The sequence below is a fragment of the Urocitellus parryii genome, unplaced genomic scaffold (genome assembly GCF_045843805.1).
Source record: "Urocitellus parryii isolate mUroPar1 unplaced genomic scaffold, mUroPar1.hap1 Scaffold_48, whole genome shotgun sequence".
In the NCBI taxonomy this organism is placed as follows: Eukaryota; Metazoa; Chordata; class Mammalia; order Rodentia; family Sciuridae; genus Urocitellus; species Urocitellus parryii.
The window spans coordinates 1,540,518-1,554,825 of NW_027554049.1; the positions used below are offsets into that span (position 1 = coordinate 1,540,518).

Here is a 14,308-nt window from a genome sequence, read left to right on the forward strand (position 1 = left end):
GAAATTCAGACTCGGAAAAACAACTACCAAAACAAGGCGTGGTGATGATCTTAAATTTGGAAGTACATCTTACACTGTATTTCAAGAAATCACACCCTACTGCTCTAAACTGACTTGGAAACAGAGAAATCTCTAGGTTTGCCTGCAATCAAAGCTCAATGGTATTTATTCTCAAGAGGAAAAAAAATTCCACTGTAATGCAATATTTCCACACATTAAGTACAGGTTTTAAAAGCATGTTTTGATGAGAGCACATTTCCTCCTAATTTTCAGCAACCAGGGTCTCCTGATATATTAGCAACTGGGCATCTAGTACTTTGAGAATAGCCCTTCATATTTGTATACATAGCCTGCTTTACAATCTACAGGCTGTCCCCAACAGAGAGAAGAGATAACCAGGTCCAGGCCTGGTTGTGTGTAAGACCCTGGCAGGCTGTGAAATCAGCATTACCAGCCATAAAATGTTCCTTCTCAGTGTCAATGTCATACTTTCCATGGTCATTCCAAAACACACATTGGTTCTATAGTGGGCTCAAGTGACTAAAATATGCAGGAGCAATGATTCCATCTAAATTAGATTATTTGGCATAGCAAGAGTAACCACAAAGTATATATGATGAAGGGCTGTAGGTAATTAGAGATATGGCAACAGAGTCATGGAGGAGCACAGAGAATGGCAAGCAAAGTAGTGGACAGAGCGACCACAGCCCTAAATTCAACCACCAGATCATGCAAAACTCTGTTCTGACCTCACATCACCTCTGCTTCTAGGACCTGGAGCATCAGGACTGGGGTAAAAGGGGTAGAGAATGGATACTGAAATACAGGAAGATCTGGAAGGCTTCAAAGGAGGCCAGTGATGACATCCATAGCACACAGATAGGAAAGCAGTCCTGAGTCAGAACATAGCCCTGTGGCCTAGAAAACATTAAAAGAGGAGCTGGGTGAGAGGCTCTCAGCTCCACGCTGGCTGAGAGCCACCCACGTTTGCCTATGTTTGCTGCTGATGGCTTGCACTGAAAACTACTCCCAGGTCCCAGGAGTATCCCTGTGGCCAGCACATTCTGGAAGACCCTTGGAGATCCCACCATGGCCTCAAGCCCTCTTTAGGTCATCTCTATTGGGAGATAGGCTTCTTTCATATTTCTCCCATATTGAAGAAGTCCAAGAGAGGGTAAAAGGCTAACAAATGAAAGAAACACATTTACAAAAGCATTGCAAGAGTTCATGATCAACGTGTGTCTGTTTGTTTAGCCTTGCAGGGATTGGGTGGTTTGTGGGATCCCTGCTTAAAACAAGGTAACATTCAATTTGTCTGCAAGAAAAATAGGAGATCTAGTTCCAAGTTCCTTATGCATCAATTTTTTTCCACAGTTATTTATATGTGCTTAATATGAATTTTAGAATGACTCCTTAGGCTCTCTTCTATACCTAAGAATTCACCAGTGAATAAAACAAAAGTCTCTTGTCTTCTAAGGCATAAATAAAATGTCAGGTGGTAAAAAGTGGTACAATGGGGGAAGGGCAGAATCAACCTAAGAAGGACAGTGTGTGTTTGTGTGTGTGTGTGTGTGTGTGTGTGTGTGTGTATTCATGCACACATAAATTAGCATGATTTTACAGTTAAGGAAGGCGTCTCTGATAAGAAAACATTTGAGCAAAGTCCTGAAGGAAGCAAATGATCAAACCTTGTGGGTATTGCAGGAAGAGTATTATGACAAAGTACAAAGGTCCTGATGGTAATGGTGCAGAGAAACCAGTGTGGAGGAAGGGCCATGCAGGAGTGGGAATGCAAAGGGAAGGGATCACGGGGTCACTGAGGCCACTGTAAGGTATTGGCTTTGACAAGGAGAGAGACAGGAATCCCTGAAGGTTCTGACCAGAGAGTCATATCTAGTTTTCCTTTTAGAACAGGCTCTCTCCTGGTTTAGTAGAGAGATTGTAGGGGATGAGAGGAAATAAGGAGACCAGCTCCTGCCTACTATATTAAGATCTGATTTCTAAATGATCCCAATGCCTGGCAAGTATTCAAAAATGAAAGAGCAGACAGCTAGCATTTAAAATGGAGAAGAAACATTTGTAGTTATCCTTTTAGTAGACTGGAAACTTAAAATGTCTTGGAGACTGATAAGGATCAGAAAGGTTAAATATTTGTAATAAATAACAGTACTGAACAGAGGGAGTAAACACTGAAGAAAGATTCAAACCTGTGTCTGTCTCCAAGCCTGATATAATTAACCACTCCTTCAAATCACTGCCAAATTCATCATTCTATTTTTCACATTTCAGCCAAATTGAACTTGCTAAGAAACAGATCTTACACTGTGGCTATATTTTGCCTCATGTCCTGTGGTAAAACCCCTCAATAGTCTGCTCAAGACCCTGTATGATCTAACCTCTGTGCTCCTGAATGCAGAAATTCTTTTAATTCCCTACATAAGGCACTTTCTTACTTCTAGGCCTTTGCAGACTGTGTTCTTTCCTCAAAACATTTTCCTTCTTAGAATCAAGGTTCAAAAAAGTATAACAAATCACAATTTCTTGAGAGACTAATATTGAATTCCTTTCTTAAAACTGTTATGACATCGTGTTAAATTCTTTACATGTATCAGTTACATCTAATATTTCTAATAACAAGCACTTTTGTGTCACACAACTTTTAGTGTTTCTCTTTCCATTTTGGTCTTTGCAAACAGCACCCCCTGGAGTTGTGCAGAGGGTAGTGCACTAACAATAGCCCTATCCAGTAGACACTCATTTTCAAAGTGGGATAACTGAGGAGTAGACTAGTTAAGAACTTGTTCAAAATCATACAGAGAGCAAACTAAGATTCACATCCTGGTCTGCTTCCATTAACTGTTCCATTAGGTCATCCCTGATAGTTGGTAAAGTAATGCTGGACAATTGTTGGATTTGGGCTTGAACTAGCCCATTGAAAGTCTCTTGGCTTCTATGCAGGTTAGGAGAGCCCAGTTAGCAATAGTCTCATGGAAGGTTTCCAACAGACTGGCTTTTATCTTATGGATTAGAGACTCAAGCAGACAAGCATCAATGACTGTGGTGTATAGCATGAGGGCTGGCATGTTCCTAGAGACAGCTGCCCTATGCTCCCTGCCCTTTAGCAATTGCCTGGCAACCTTTTCCTGCATGCACAGTCAGGGCTCTCTCTTAGGTCAGCCAAGAAAAAGTCCTGACCTCCATCTCTGCCCTAGCCCACATCTCACAATATGTTTTTAGCCAAATGAGGACCAGATGTGTAAAAATGGATGGATTGGTGAAAATCCATTGTCAATATTGGGGAAAAAGGAGAGGGGCTGCTGAGGTTACCAAAAATCATCACATTTATATTAAAAAAGTGACAGCATTATAATTTGTGAAACCAGTGGACAAAAAACACTGATGTAAGTTATTGGCAATAAAGCAGCCGGGAAGAACTCTCTGGACTTTGGTTGCTTTCTGTATTTAATGAATACTGAATCCAAATGCTTGTGAGGATGTGGGAGAAGTGTTATCTAAAGGAGTTTCTTTTTACCTCTATTTTCTCTCTTCCATTATAAGATTCCAGAAGTTCTACTTAACCCTCCCAATTTCCCCTGAGGGATGTGTGTGTGTGTGTATAAATTTATTTACATATATATATATATATATATATATATATATATATATATTTTCCATGAAAATTAAGCAGGAAGATAAGAACAGAGGCCACAGGTATGTTGGTTTGCTGCCTGGCTTTCTTACATTTTTGCCTTGATCTACTAAAGGCTGGTAGCTGATTTCTTTGGTGGATTCAGATCAACTCTATGTCTATGTCAAGGGATCACTTAGGAATACCCACTTCATCATCAAAATGAGTCTTCAGCCCAGTAAGTTTCAAGAATACCTGAATTATCTTCTACTCACTATTTATTTTAAAACAAAACAACTTTATCACCTATAAATAATAAATTTTAATGACACTGACTAAAAAGATGGTAAAGAGATACCTGGCTGCCAGTAATCCAGCCCCCTGTGATGAAGGGAGAAATCATAGTTACAAGGCAGAGAAACACATGCCTACAAGATAGGTGTTTATCAAACTGCTTTGTAAAGCATAAGGAAGAACCTCAGTTGCAGAGGGGCCCAAAGAGGAGTGAGGCAGCAGAGTGCCTGCTCCCCACAGGAAACTGGGGTTAGTTTTAACTAACAAGAAGTACCTGACTCAGAGGAAAGGAATTTGCTGGTGTCCTCACCAGCCCTCACACTGGATGGCCTAATCCCATTCTATTGATTGGCAGTGGGGTTATTCCAAGGAACTCCCTGACTCGCCTTCATCAGGACTTGGAATTCCCTTCTATGTAATTCTTGCTGACTGAAAGCCTCAGAGCTAAGTAATTAATCTATTTCTAAGGCAACATGAAAGCAAGTATAAATCTTTACCCATAACTGATGCAAGTACTTCTCATTGCTTCTAGACAAAGAGATGATGCCAGAGGATGAAGACATTTTTCATGTGACATGAGACCATCTCATCTAACATTCAAATACTCCTCTGGCTCCCAGCCTCATCTATCAGACCAGAGCCAGACTTCAGAAAGAAACTTAGTTTCCACAGTCCTCTCTGCTACTACCTTTTAAAACTTTTTATTTTGATTTCTTTCTCTCCCCACCCTCCCCAGAAAGTTTTCTCTCTGTTGAATGATAAATTGGAACAAGTCATGTAGGGAAGTGGTCTATGGGAGGTCTTGTGAGGGGCTCAAGTCCTTCTTCCCAAACTAACAAAACTGGATTGAGGATCCTGTCCCAGGTCAGAAATCATGCAGCTAGGGGCTGGGGTTGTGGCTCAGTGGTAGAGCACTTGCCTAGCATGCATGAGGCACTGGGTTCAAACCCCAGCACCACATAAAAATAAAGATATCGTGTGCACCTATAACTAAAAAAACAAAACATCTTAAAAAAAAAAGAAATCATGCAGCTAAACTGTTCAGCAAGGGAATTAACTGGGGTAAGAACCAGGTAATGTGACCAGAAAAAAAAATAGACTTAGGATAATGAATAAGTTATTGGAAAAAGGTCATGTGATATATCTGCCAGCCCTTTTCTCTATTTTATTTTCCTGTATTGCACTAACTACTTCTATATGCTGTGTACTTTATTCAGTAGTTCTACATATTGTCTTTCTCCCTCTAACAGATGTAAACCCTGTAAGAGCAGCAACTTTTCTTCCTTTTTTCACAACTGCATTTCCAGTAGGGGAGCCTGGCACCTAGAATATGTACAGCACATGTTTACTGAAAGAATAAAATAATTATCATAAGGGTTCATGAACTGATTCACCAAATCTCTGATGCTGAATCAGAATCCGGGAATTGGTCCTGGGCATTTGCTTTGGAAAATACTCTCTGTGAAATGGATGAGCCCTAAAATGAGCAAAGTTCAGCATCAGATTGAAAAGCCAATATCAGTGTAAGCTGAAGGAGAGGAAATCGGTATTTCAGATTCACAGCAAAGAATCTCAGGCTGGAAAAATTTCTCCAGCACAAAGAGATGACCTGGGGCCCTGACATCTTGCTCAGCACCTGCTACATCAGCCCTGGCTCACTGATTGTACTGGCTCTGTTGAGAGGGTCCTGACACTGGAGACATCCTCAAGGAAGCCTATCTTTTCCTCCTTCGAATAAGTAAAAGGCATCTTGTGTAACACCAACCAAAAATCACCTCCATTATAGAGTCCCTGTAAAAGGAAAAGAGCACCAAGAATTTAAATTTTTATATTAACTCTGCAGGCTTACATGGAAATGTGGGCAGGTAGAAGAAAACTGGAGCAGAAAGAGTCTTCCAATAGAAAATAAAGAAAGAAGAATTCAGAGAGAAGATGCACTGATAATCTTGGGTTCTATGTGAAGTCAGTCAGGATTGTCCTCAGAATTACTGTGCCAGGGTATAAGCCCCCTCCCCTCCAGGGTCATTGATGACAATAATGATTGAAATTACTGACCTGAGTATTTGCTTTGCATTCATGATTCCTGCTGACCTCTCTGACAGTACTGCAAGGAGGCCTGTATTATCGTTCTCATTTGATAAATTAGAAAAGCAAAGAGTTCTTACAAGTAAGTTTACAAAAGTCACACAGACTTAAGTGTCAGCTGGGATTTAAAATGCAGGTACTTTGCATTACACCATAATGATTTTTGTTTGCTTCCACGGCTTAGGGAAATAATGCTGTTCTTTGAGGACAAAGAGCTCTGCATTTAGGTACTTAGTGTAGAATAACCTCTCACACTGCCCCTGCCTCCCACCTGAATAAATATGTACAGGCTGCATTAGTACATGCAGGGCTTTTTGTTTTTTCATTCCCTACCCCAACCCCTACTTTTATAAACACTCATATTCATCACGTAGTAAGGGAAAGATGATTCATTTGGGGGATCATCAGCTGAAGTCTGAGGTCTGAAATCATTCCAAAGTTAAGGTTCTTCCACTTGCTCAGGAGGAAAAAAAAATGGAGAAAGAAATCCTAGCAGTGAAAAAGCAAAACTAAAGAGGGGAATGGGATGGGAACCACAGAAAATGATACAGAACGGTCATCACAAATAACTGAATATTTCACTACTAACACACCAATATATTTTTTTCCAAGAATCTTCATGCAATGCACAAACTTACTTAAAGTCTTTTTTTTAATTTATCAGAAATCAAGAAAACCTCAAGAACAAAATATCATTCATGGTTTCACCTGCGGAGCTTTACTTAGACACTCATATGTGCCAGATGCTGTGAGGTGTCACTGCAGAAAAAAGTCCACTTACTAGGAAACACAATTCTTTAATTATTAGAGAATCACAGGAGAAGAGAGATATCCCTGGCTTTCAAACAGTGGCATCACTGAACATTCAACTAAACTACCCAGTTCCTAGTTAACTGTCGACCGTCTTAGGTTACTAGAACCAGGATTCTAGAAACTTCCTCACATCACTCAGTCTATGGCTCTACAGAGATTTCAAGTATAATCTTAAAATCTTGGTGTAGGACCTTGGAACATCTCCTCTGGACTCTGGACCTTACAGGGTCCTCCTGATGGACAGTGATAAATATTTTAGGTGATAATCTGTTCATTATTATCCCTGAAGAGACAGAGCAATCTTTCTTTGATGTTTGACCTTACAAGGAAAAGGAACAAGGTCATATGCATGTTTTTATATAGAGGGGACCCCAAAATATTTCCTACCTTAAAATATGTTTTATGCTAGCTGCTGCCATTTAACCTTAATGAACTTTTATACAGTATATTCTTTCTTTATTTCTAGGTCTGGAGGGAATGGGCCCTTCTTGTACTCATCAAGCAGTTATCGAGTGGCCTTAATGTGCAAAGCACCTTCAATACACTTCAGGGATTACAGAGATAATTGATACAAGGTCCCTGCACTTAAGGAATTCCCAGTCTTTGTGTGAAAGTTACCATCAGGGACCATTAATATTAAGAAGAAGAAGGAAAATTATATAAAGGAGGAGATGAGAAGGATGACAAAAGTTGGAAAGAGTTAGAGAACATTCCAGAGGGAAGAAACAGGTGAAAAAGTCAGAGAGCAATGCTTCTCCAACTTCAGCTCCCCCAGCATTCACCTGGGAACAGTACTGCAATGCAGATGCCTGGGCCCTATCTTTGATTTATAATAGGTGTAAAGAGGAACCCCAGATTTGTATTTCAACAAGCACCATGGTAATTCTGAGAGAGTGGTCTTGGATCACCCCTTGAGAAGCACTGGTGTAAAGGGAAAAGGGCATAAAGAAAGAAAAGGAGCCAGCACAGGACAGAACTGGCTGAAACCAGCTGCCCAGAAACACAAGCTGCCTAAAAATCCGAGGGCAGTGTTTTCCAATATCTAGAAGAAAATGATGTGAAGTAATGTTTCAGATGAGCTTTGCCTCTTACAAACTGGAATTCTAGGCAGGACTGAAATATGACAGGCCTGTGCACAGGTTTCTGGGAGTGGGGGGTTGGGGCTGGAGAATAGGGGAGAAGGGACCCTAATCCGGAGTCCTATGACCCCCAAAGAGATTAAAGTACTGAGGTAATTATGAAGCACCTACTTCATACATTTGCTATGGATTACTTCTGCCTCCTCTGAGCGGACACAGGCAAGAATTGCCAGGACATTCTCTCACATGAACCAAGACTCAGGATAAAATAAAGTCTTCAGAGACCTCTCCAGTTTCTATAGGCACGCCCTAGGGAGAGGCAGAAGACATGCAGAGCCCCCAGACTGGAAGCCTTGGATGATGAGGAAAGCTGCTCTCATTAAATTATAGGCCTTTTATGGGGTCTCACCTGCTCCCCCTCTTCACTACTCTGTGCAGTCACTCTTGCTCCTTAGTATGCCTCTTGGAACGGGGAATGATGAATACAGAATTAAATTTCAAGCTGCGTGATAGGAGCATCCAGAATGACTTTCTTTTTTTTAATCTGAATTTTACGAGCTTTCCCCGCTGTCATTAGGTTTCAGCTTTAAGTAGATAGCTTTTCAGGAGATGGAAACTTATCAACTTGAGGTTTCTGAGCCTTTCAGATTTTCCTGCATAGTCTCAACTCACAGTCCTTGAAACAAGATGATGCTCTTGAGAAGAGGAGATGTAGGAAGCAAAAAGAAATATTAAGGAAAAAAAAGTCAAGTGAATAGATGCTCACTTAATGGTGCCCCTTCGCCAATATTCTATGCTACCATTTTCTAAACTTCCTGACAATATGCTCAATGGCTTGGCTTTTAAGCCAAGTGTAAATTCAGATAGAACCAGTAAATTTAAAAAAGGGAAGTCAGCTTAGAAAGGAACTTGTCGAATCTTATTATTTAGAAGAACAAATGGGTTGTCAATGGCTTATGGAAAACACATTTTTTAACACAAATCCTTGAGTAGTTTATAAAATAGTTTTTCTACCAGAGAGGACATTTAATGAATGTACTCTTTAAACCAATCCTATATACTTGCATTTGAAGAACTGTTTAAACTTTGGCTTCTGTGGTATAGTTTTAATGCTAGCAACTATGCTCACACTACTGTATTAGTATTGTCTTTTTGTCATAGGTGAACATTGTGAGAGATGCAGATTCCCCTATCTCAAGAGTAGCCCTGAGAGGAGACACTGAGAGAGAAAAAAAGTGAGTGAAGAAAGAAATGGTAAACATTTAATCATTTAATTTGTAAGTGAAGATAACATGCCTATTCAACCTTTGTTGAAGCAGACTGTTTTCATGAATATTAATGACTAATGAGAGAACACACATTCGTTCATTCATGAATCAAATATCAGATGTCTGTTTTGTGTCTGATAACGTACAAGTCATTGGGGTTAGAACCACCCAATAGACCGTCACAATTCCTTATGGAATGTACACTCTAGCTGAAAGATAGATGACAGATGCCAATTTAAAGCATACCCCCCCAAAAAAAACCCACATAATTACTAACTCTATTAAATGCTATAAAGGAAAAAACACAATCCTACATGAGTAAGTAATGGAAGACCTGATCTATTAGGGTGTGGGGAAGGCTCTGCTGAAGAAATAACATCAGTGAAAAATGAAAAAACAGTGTTGGAGTGCAGGGCCTTATGTGTGCACTTTTGCCATTATGCTTCTCTGTAATGGGATTACTCACAGACCTACCTTCTTTGATATGTTGAGTATGAGATCATGTTTGGAAAATATGGAAAGTAGCTCTTGTAATTTATATGAGACTTTCCTCTTGGAGGTCAGAACCATCCAACTGCAGTTAATTGCTCTCTACCACAATGTTGGGGACAGTACGGCAGATGGAAGGATCCCTGGCCTAGGGGCCAAAAGGAACCAGTGCTGATCTCAGCCCTACTGACCAGCTATGTGTCTTCGAACAAGTGACTTCCCCTCTCTCCAACTGACCTGGAAATTTGGAGAATTTTTCTAATAATCTGTAGCTGGGCTATTCAATTGCTCCATTTTGGCATTCAAGTTCATCCATAACACAGCGCCCGTTCACCTTCCCAGGTTTGCTGTTCCTGGTAGTCAGCTGAGCTATTTAATGAAAATTACCCAAATATGTGTCATGTTTTCCTTTCTCTCACCTTTGTACCTGTCCTCAATATCCCTCTCAAATGTCAAATTTCTTTCTATAAACTTACTTTGATTGCTAGGAAGGCCCTTAAAATTCAATTAGCTTTGCCTCATCCTCGGACCCTCTTCCTAATAAGAAAACTTAAACCCTGCTAATTCAAAAGCTTTTTCAAAGCCACACATCACAGAAATGACAGAATTGGGCTGTAAAACAAGGTCTCTGAGTTTCTAGGCCATCCTACTTCACACTACACCAATTGCTAGGATGCCCCAACCCCACTGATGCTACATTTGTATCTCTCACAATCTACAATGAGTGACAGGCATGGGCAAGCCATGGCCAATGGACCATGAAATTAAAATGGTTTTCCATTTTTAAATGATTGGAAAAAATGAAAAAAATATATTTAATGATGTGAAAATTTCATGATGTTCAAATTTCAATATCTCTAAATAATATCTTATGGAACACAGCCCTGTTTATTTATTTATGTATCATCCACAGCTGCTTTCTTGTTGCAAGAGCAGAGTTGAGTAACAGCAACAGACCTTATGGTACACAAAACCAAAATATTTACTTTATGGATATTTGAAAAAACAGTAAATTATACAAATAATAATCTTGGCTATATTTAATAAGATATAATCTTATCTTTTTCCACTTTCCCATGGCAACCCCCATACCAGTTAGCATGTTCACATAAAAGCACACAGGCAGAGACAGGAACTTTCTCTCTCAGTACTCATCTGTCAAGTTATGGGTCAACCCTTATTGAGCATTCACATAGCAGAAAATGTTTTATTCATTTATCATTCCTTACAGAAGCTATAAGGCTTATTATGATTAGTATTACTATTAATTATTCCCATTTAATAGATGAGAAAATGGAGACCAGAGAAGTTAAGTAACTTGCACAATGACAAATATGGCATCTGTCAGATTGAAACAAAAATTAGAACTATCATGAATTAGTCTGCTGACCTCAGAGGCCTTTAGTTTGAGTACTCTAGGATCCTTCATTTGATTAATTGATGTCCTCAAACGAGAAGTCAAGTCAAGTTTCTCTTTCCTCCCTAGGAATCATTAATAGACATCTAGGGATTCTTGAGGCCAGAAAACCGGCATATTTCCATATTGTCAAAGAAAAAAGGAACTGTAATTTGGGTGAAATGACTTCAGAGTCACGGATCTGGATTCTTCTATCTCCTGTTTCACTTTTTGTTAAGTCATTTAACTTTTATGGTCTCCATTTGCTTATCTGTAAAAAACAAAAATTTGATGATGTCTGACATCTTTTCCAGGCTGGCCATGGTAATAACAAGAGCACTGACACTGACATTATTAAAATAACTGCATGTCCAGGAGAAGAAAAACAGTGAAGAGCCTTGGGAAAAGAACCACTAACTTCATCCCACATCAATTCACAAATTTCATCTTGGGAAGGCCCACACCCCCCAACTTTTGAATGATTATTTTGTAATTAGGTGTTTGTTTGTTTGTTTGTTTGTTTTTGTAGTGTTGGGAATCAAACCCAGGACCAAACACATTCTAGGTAGGTGCTCTATCACTGAGCTTTACTTCCAGGATGAATGAAAAATTATTTTGGAAGAATGACTGGAAGCTACCAAGAGAAGGAACTTCTGCAAATTCTGATGCCACCCATAGTGGGGGCCCCTACCACAGTCTACAGAGAGGAAGGGAAAGTGTGGGTATAGAGAGAGCTGTCCGATTCTCTAAACCTTTTGCGAGGACTGGACACTGTACATGAGCCTAGAACCAGGAAAAAAAAAGTGAGAAGCTGGAGAATCTTAAGGGAGAAAACATCAGGGCCATGAGTGCTAAATGAATAAACTCACCTGAAATGGTATGAGAAATATAATCATTGAAGTTTAATAAAGAACAGGCTGGCAGGTGGTCTGCCCTTTACCTCACTTCTGAATGTTACAGCATCTCTCCTCCAAGAGATGCTACAAGTTCATCCTAAATTTTGGGTTCAAAGTCTAAAACACAACATCCAGTGCATTAGGCTACCATTTGTTCTAGATTTATAGTTATCGAGGCATGGTCCTATCGAGGCATGGTCCTCAGAGCAGAACTGAGTAGTCATGAAATGACCCCAAATTGCTCCAGGGTTGCCTCTGTCATCCATTAGCTGGGGCATGGTTTATTTATTTATTTTTTTCAAAAGTGACTAGGCTTTCTTTTTTTCTAAACCCTTTTCACAGTGAATGAATTAATATGCCTCTTCCTCTATAAGCCATGTCCAGTGTTCTGTTTTTCCTTTCAACTGCTCCAGTACTTACTTGCTCAGGTGCAAGCTGATGATCTACCTCACTCAATCCCTACCTTTCACATGTAGGTGTTCTAGATCATGACATCCCTGAAAGCAGAAAACATTATACAAAGAGCATGTCCACTGCACATGTACTAACCACCAAGTACTAACACGTGGACAAGTTATTCAACTGAGTCATAACTTTCTTTTACTTTTCTTTTTTTAAATAGGGATGATGATGATTCCTTGCAGGGCACTCATGAATACTAAATTAGAAAATCAGTCTAAAGCAACTAAACTAGTCCCTGTTACATCGTGAATGTTCAACTAACATCGAACAACCTCTCTTCTTCAGCTGCATTCTTGGGAAAGCCTAAAGCAGGGTCTTGCATGTGCTCAATAAATGTCGTGTTTGGGTTGATGTAAATTGTTAAATCACCTCTTTGTCTGTTTGACTTTGTCTCACATTAGATTTATCCTAGAAATTATTATTTTGACTTCACATGTAATCACATCTGCAAAGTGATTACTTTTGTCTTTTTAAAGTTAAGATGGACTCGAATATTTATATTTATTTTCCTAGATCTATTACATGAGCAGGGGATCCTCTAAATTAGTATTGCACTATTATATTCTAAGCTATCAGTGTGAATATTCCAAAATGATATAGGAGATTCTATTCAAGATTTTAAGGATATCAAATTATTTGAAGGATATCAAAATATTCAAAAATATTTTGCCCATTTCTCAGAAGCCTTAAAATGGCTAAATTTTCAAGAAAGGATCCAAGATCTATTACCTTGATGATGCTGCTGCTGCTGCAGAGTAAAATTTCATTGTGGAGCTTTATTTTTGCCACTTTCTGGCTACTCTCCATAAACAGCCCATTCCCAGGTACTCAGCTCACTCACACTTCCTCTACCAGAAGAGTCCTCAGAGGGCACTTGGTAGGCATCAAACAGGTTTCAAACCTCTTTCACTTCCTGTGCATCTTCCTGTGTTCCAGGTCCTCAGGACTTTCTATCTGCCGGCTGATCAGATAAGCCAGTCCAAGTTGAAAAATGAACATATGCTAATGGCTTATAAAATGTCATGGTAGCTCTTTCCCAGGTAATATTATTGCATTAATTCATTAGGCATCTGCTGGATAGAACTCCTCCATCCAGATGAATGGTTTTAATAGGATTTCAGCTCCTACATCTGCCAATGAATAAATGCTTTGAGCCTGAGAATGCTGTGCCCATCCTCAAATGACTTGATAGACTGCTGCCTAGGTTGTATTTGTCCTTGACCACAAAAACAATTTTCTTTGCTTAAGTTGCCACTCAGAGCTTTCTCCTTCCAAGTGGTCCTTTCCTGCTTCAAAAATTAGCTGGGAAGTTTTCGGTAAAGTGGAAACGTATTTCTCTCAAACCTGTGTCTATTGCTACTTTCTACACCCTCAACTAGGCAGATCAAAGGACAAATACAAAATACTTCAGGTTCAAAACAGAATCGCCAGCAAAGAGAGCCTAGAAATAACACTTGAGGCAGCAAGGACTGCCAGCAACTGTCTTCCCAAGTTGAGTCAACACACTGGAAAAAGACACCAGATCTCCCTACTTGTATTCTAAACTGCTGTTGATGAACACATACCAGAGATTACTCTGGGAGTATCCAGGTCAGAAAATGGGCTGTTTGATTCACAATTACAATGAGAACCTAATCATTGATTATTTTAAGTCTTCAAAATATGTACTGGGTAAAAGGTATTTTGTGAGTTGGGGGGGGCATGAGAGGCAGGGGAAGGAGATAGAGATAGAGATAGAGAGAGAGAGAGAGAGAGAGAGAGAGAGAGAGACAGAGAGAGAGAGACAGAGAGAGAGAGACAGAGAGAGAGAGTGAGAGGGATGGTGGGCAGACACAAGAGAGAGACAGAGAGAGGGAAAAGAGAGCTTCTCTTTTGGAAAGAAAAGGAAGGAAACTGAA

The 14,308-nt window shown here is 39.7% G+C and overlaps 1 non-coding gene across 1 annotated transcript; it reads left to right on the top strand.

Moving 5' to 3' along the window:
* The first annotated feature begins 4,810 nt into the window (after nucleotides 1-4,810).
* Nucleotides 4,811-4,883, top strand: Trnaa-agc (transfer RNA alanine (anticodon AGC)). The gene has a single exon. It is a non-coding gene; the product is annotated as a tRNA-Ala (tRNA).
* The last annotated feature ends 9,425 nt before the right edge of the window (nucleotides 4,884-14,308 follow it).